Here is a 6,628-nt window from a genome sequence, read left to right as displayed (position 1 = left end):
ACACTCTCTCTCACACACACACTCACACACAGTGCGTCACCAGTCCGGATGTCAGTAATTATTCATCAGTGATTTAAAGCAGAAACTCCAGAGTGGAGCTAAAGGTCCAAAGCCATCTACCCCACACCTACCCCACACACCTACCCAACACCTATCCAACACACCTACCCAACACACCTACCCCACACACCTACCCCACACATCTACCCCACACATCTACCCCACACCTACCCAACACACCTACCCCACACATCTACCCCACACATCTACCCCACACCTACCCAACACATCTACCCCACACACCTACCCAACACACCTACCCCACACACCTACCCAACACCTATCCAACACACCTACCCAACACACCTACCCCACACATCTACCCCACACCTACCCAACACACCTACCCCACACCTACCCAACACATCTACCCCACACACCTACCCAACACATCTACCCCACACATCTACCCCACACCTACCCAACACATCTATCCCCACATCTACCCCACACCTACCCAACACATCGACCAACACATCTACCCCACATCTACCCAACACATCTACCCCACAAATCTACCCCACACATCTACCCAACACATTTACCCCTCACATCTACTACACACATCTACCCAACACACCTACCCCACACCTACCCCACACATCTACCCCACATCCACCCACACATCTACCCCACACATCCACCCACACATCTACCCAACACATCTACCCCACACATCTACCCAACACATCTACCCCACACATCTACCCAACACATTTACCCCTCACATCTACTCCACACATCTACCAACACATTTACCCCTCACATCTAACCACACATCCACCACATCTAACCACACATCCACCACATCTCCACCACATCAACACATCTCCCACACATCTACCCCACACGTCCACCCACACATCTACTCCACACGTCCACCCACACATCTACTCCACACGTCCACCCACACATCTACTCCACACGTCCACCCACACATCTACCCCACATCCACCCACACATCTACCCCACACGTCCACCCACACATCTACTCCACACGTCCACCCACACATCTACTCCACACGTCCACCCACACATCTACTCCACACGTCCACCCACACATCTACCCCACATCCACCCACACATCTACCCCACACGTCCACCCACACATCTACTCCACACGTCCACCCACACATCTACCCCACACGTCCACCCACACATCTACCCCACATCCACCCACACATCTACCCCACACATCTGTAGAGTTTACCCGGGAAATCTATTTAGCCCCTCCCTCTAAATATGTTACCGTAACCATTAGAAGCTGCAAAGGAAGACACTACTGCAGCTGCAGCCTGATCTGGTTAGGATATGTGGGCGTGGATCTCCAGAATCTACACACCTGTACACCTCTGTCCAGCATGGGCTGTAATACGAGCATGCGAAGGTTACTTCCAGACAGACTGTGTATCCAAACCAGCAATTCTGACAGATCGCCCCCTGTCTGATTCACAGGTGTACTGCAGGGTGGAAAGGGGAACTAACAGTGCCGATGTCTTTGCAGAGCCTCTGTTGCACAAAGCACTGCGAGATCATTCCTGTTCTCTTCAATAAAGAGGCCAATCGCTGTGACCCAAATACATCATCACACTCTCATCACAGCACAGTGATTATTTTATCACAGAGAGAGAGAGAAAACAGGGCGGGCCGTTTCCTTTAACAGACCCACCGTTCCAGGAGGTGTAATTTACGTGGTGGAACCTCTGCACAGCTTTATATACCCCCTATAAAGTGAACCTCTGGAGACCAACTTCCAATAGAGTTAACTTTTGAAGATCTATCCCCAATAAAATTAACCTTTGGAGAACAACCCCCACATAGAGTTTTCATCTGGAGATCTAGACCCTGTAGACTTTACCCCTGGATATCTTTCTCCAATAGAGTTAACCCTTGGAGATCTACCCCTATAGAGTTTACATCTGAGATCTAGACCCTGGAGATCTACCCCCAACAGAGTTAACCCTTGGACATCTGCCCACTATAGAGTTTTTACCCCTAGATATCTAGACCCTGTAGACATTACCCCTGGAGATCTACCCCCTATAGAGTTAACCTTTGGAGATCTACCCCCTATAGAGTTAACCTTTGGAGATCTACCCCCTATAGAGTTTATGTCTGGAGATCTAGACCCTGTAGACATTACCCCTGGAGATCTACCCCCTATAGAGTTAACCTTTGGAGATCTACCCCCTATAGAGTTTATGTCTGGAGATCTAGACCCTGGAGATCTACCCCCAACACAGTTAACCCTTGGACATCTGCCCACTATAGAGTTTTTACCCCTAGAGGTCTAGACCCTGTAGACTTTACCTCTTGAGATCTAGTCCATATAGAGTTTATGTCTGAATATCTAGACCCCTACCTCTAACAGAGTTAACTTTAGGAGATCTACTCCCTATAAAGGTAACCTCTGGTGATCTACCCTCAATAAAGTTTACATCTGGAGATCTATAGAGTTTAACCCCTGATCATAAAAATATATGCATCGTTTAGATGATGTTTATTCAGTAGAATGAAGCTCTTTCATCTTTCTTATAGTAAGTAAATGATCACAGCCTCCTCCACCGTCACCATGATTGTTGTTTGAGTCTGAAGAGTCTGAACTGCCCTCTAGTGGATGTCCTGCTCAACATCCATGCCAACGTAAAGGACGCATAGAGGTATGTGGACCGGCATGTGTTCGTCGTTTGAAATGGACATGTGAGTAGAAATGAGCCTCAACTCCGTTGGAGGGGAGCAGATTGCTAATGTATGCTAGTGCGATCCCATTGCTAACAGTTCTTCATAAGCACACAGTTATAGCAGCTAAAGGTGTTGTAGGCCATAGCTTAGCATAGCTTAGTGTCTGATCTTCGCTGTGTCTGAAAGAATGTAATGTGCTGCCACTGGATGAAAGACACACAAGGACATCTGATCCGCAGCTATAATGACTCCCATTCACACCCTCTCTTCCTCACACACACACACACACACACCAGCTCTGTAAGTCACTGTTGGAGCCAGAGCAGGTCATTAACTCAATGACATTATCAGCCCTCAGAAAATTTCCCACAATGGTTTCTGGAAAGGAAACTAAAAAGCAGCTCACGACCACTTTACACACAGCCTTTATCATCATCACTAAACCTTTACACACAGCCTTTATCATCATCACTAAACCTTTACAAACAGCCTTTATCATCACTAAACCTTTACACACAGCCTTTATCATCACTAAACCTTTACACACACTTTATCATCATCACTAAACCTTTACACACAGCCTTTATCATCACTAAACCTTTACACACACTTTATCATCATCACTAAACCTTTACACACAGCCTTTATCATCATCACTAAACCTTTACACAAAGCCTTTATCATCATCACTAAACCTTTACACACAGCCTTTATCATCATCACTAAACCTTTACACAAAGCCTTTATCATCATCACTAAACCTTTACACACAGCCTTTATCATCATCATCACTAAACCTTTACACACAGCCTTTATCATCATCATCACTAAACCTTTACACACAGCCTTTATCATCATCATCACTAAACCTTTACACACAGCCTTTACCATCATCACTAAACCTTTACACACAGCCTTTATCATCACTAAACCTTTACACACAGCCTTTATCATCACTAAACCTTTACACACGGCCTTTATCACCATCACTAAACCTTTACACACAGCCTTTATCATCATCACTAAACCTTTACACACAGCCTTTATCATCATCACTAAACCTTTACACACAGCCTTTATCATCATCATTAAACCTTTACACACAGCCTTTATCACCATCACTAAACCTTTACACACAGCCTTTATCATCACTAAACCTTTACACACAGCCTTTATCACCATCACTAAACCTTTACACACAGCCTTTATCATCATCACTAAACCTTTACACACAGCCTTTATCATCATCATCACTAAACCTTTACACACAGCCTTTATCATCATCATCACTAAACCTTTACACACAGCCTTTACCATCATCACTAAACCTTTACACACAGCCTTTATCATCATCACTAAACCTTTACAAACAGCTTTTATCATCATCACTAAACCTTTACACACAGCCTTTATCACCATCACTAAACCTTTACACACAGCCTTTATCACCATCATCACTAAACCTTTACACACAGCCTTTATCATCATCATCACTAAACCTTTACACAAAGCCTTTATCATCATCATGTGAATTTCCCCACTGCGGGACTAATAAAGGACTATCTTATCTTATCTTATCACTAAACCTTTACACACAGCCTTTATCATCATCACTAAACCTTTACACACAGCCTTTATCATCATCACTAAACCTTTACACACAGCCTTTATCACAATCACTAAACCTTTACACACAGCCTTTATCACCATCACTAAACCTTTACACACAGCCTTTATCATCATCACTAAACCTTTACACACAGCCTTTATCACCATCATCACTAAACCTTTACACACAGCCTTTATCACCATCATCACTAAACCTTTACACACAGCCTTTATCACCATCACTAAACCTTTACACAAAGCCTTTATCACATCACTAAACCTTTACACACAGCCTTTATCATCACCACTAAACCTTTACACACAGCCTTTATCACAATCACTAAACCTTTACACACAGCCTTTATCATCACTAAACCTTTACACACAGCCTTTATCATCACTAAACCTTTACACACAGCCTTTATCATCATCACTAAACCTTTACACACAGCCTTTATCACCATCACTAAACCTTTACACACAGCCTTTATCATCATCACTAAACCTTTACACACAGCCTTTATCACCATCATCACTAAACCTTTACACACAGCCTTTATCATCATCATCACTAAACCTTTACACACAGCCTTTATCATCACTAAACCTTTACACACAGCCTTTATCATCATCACTAAACCTTTACACACAGCCTTTATCACCATCACTAAACCTTTACACACAGCCTTTATCACCATCATCACTAAACCTTTACACACAGCCTTTATCATCATCATCACTAAACCTTTACACAAAGCCTTTATCATCACTAAACCTTTACACACAGCCTTTATCACCATCACTAAACCTTTACACACAGCCTTTATCACATCACTAAACCTTTACACACAGCCTTTATCACCATCACTAAACCTTTACACAAAGCCTTTATCATCATCACTAAACCTTTACACACAGCCTTTATCATCATCACTAAACCTTTACACACAGCCTTTATCACCATCACTAAACCTTTACACACAGCCTTTATCATCACTAAACCTTTACACACAGCCTATATCATCATTACTAAACCTTTACACACAGCCTTTATCATCATCAATAAACCTTTACACACAGCCTTTATCACCATCACTAAACCTTTACACACAGCCTTTATCACATCACTAAACCTTTACACACAGCCTTTATCACCATCACTAAACCTTTACACAAAGCCTTTATCATCATCACTAAACCTTTACACACAGCCTTTATCATCATCACTAAACCTTTACACACAGCCTTTATCACCATCACTAAACCTTTACACACAGCCTTTATCATCACTAAACCTTTACACACAGCCTATATCATCATTACTAAACCTTTACACACAGCCTTTATCATCATCAATAAACCTTTACACACAGCCTTTATCACCATCACTAAACCTTTACACACAGCCTTTATCATCACTAAACCTTTACACACAGCCTTTATCATCATCACTAAACCTTTACACACAGCCTTTACCATCATCACTAAACCTTTACACACAGCCTTTATCATCATCACTAAACCTTTACACACAGCCTTTACCATCATCACTAAACCTTTACACACAGCCTTTATCATCACTAAACCTTTACACACAGCCTTTATCATCATCACTAAACCTTTACACACAGCCTTTACCATCATCACTAAACCTTTACACACAGCCTTTATCACCATCACTAAACCTTTACACACAGCCTTTACCATCATCACTAAACCTTTACACACAGCCTTTATCATCATCACTAAACCTTTACACACAGCCTTTACCATCATCACTAAACCTTTACACACAGCCTAGATTAGAACCCTGGAGAACTGGTGCCAGGATAATAATCTCCAGCTAAATGCCAGCAAAACGAAGGAGCTGATTGTGGACTTTAGCAGGAAACAGCAGAGGAGCTACCAACCTGTCCACATCAGTGGAACGGCGGTGGATAGGGTAGGAAGCTTCAAATACCTTGGAGTGACCATCTCTCAGGACCTGTCATGGAGTTGCCACATCAACACCATAACGAAGAAGGCTCGTCAGCGCCTATACCACCTGAGACGACTGAGGGACTTCAGACTGCCCTCCAAGGTACTACGATCCTTCTACTCCTGCACCATTGAGAGCATCCTCGTGGGGAACATCACAGTCTGGTTTGGGAACAGCACCAAGCAGGACAGGCAAGCGCTACGACGAGTGAGACGTTCAGCAGAGCGAATCACTAGGATGGAGTTTCCTGACCTGCAGTCCATCTACAAGAAGCGGTGTTGGACCAAGGCCAAGAAGATT

The 6,628-nt window shown here is 43.3% G+C and overlaps 1 protein-coding gene across 1 annotated transcript in view; it reads right to left on the bottom strand.

The window, feature by feature from the left end:
- fgf12b (fibroblast growth factor 12b) overlaps window positions 1–6,628 on the bottom strand; it is a 38,201-nt gene that overhangs the window by 17,970 nt on the left and 13,603 nt on the right. The gene's annotated exons all lie outside the window — the stretch shown is intronic.

Source organism: Salminus brasiliensis, chromosome 11 (assembly GCF_030463535.1).
Source record: "Salminus brasiliensis chromosome 11, fSalBra1.hap2, whole genome shotgun sequence".
Lineage (NCBI taxonomy): Eukaryota > Metazoa > Chordata > Actinopteri > Characiformes > Bryconidae > Salminus > Salminus brasiliensis.
Note: the sequence above shows the minus strand (reverse complement) of the source record. Positions and strands in the feature narration are given on the sequence as shown.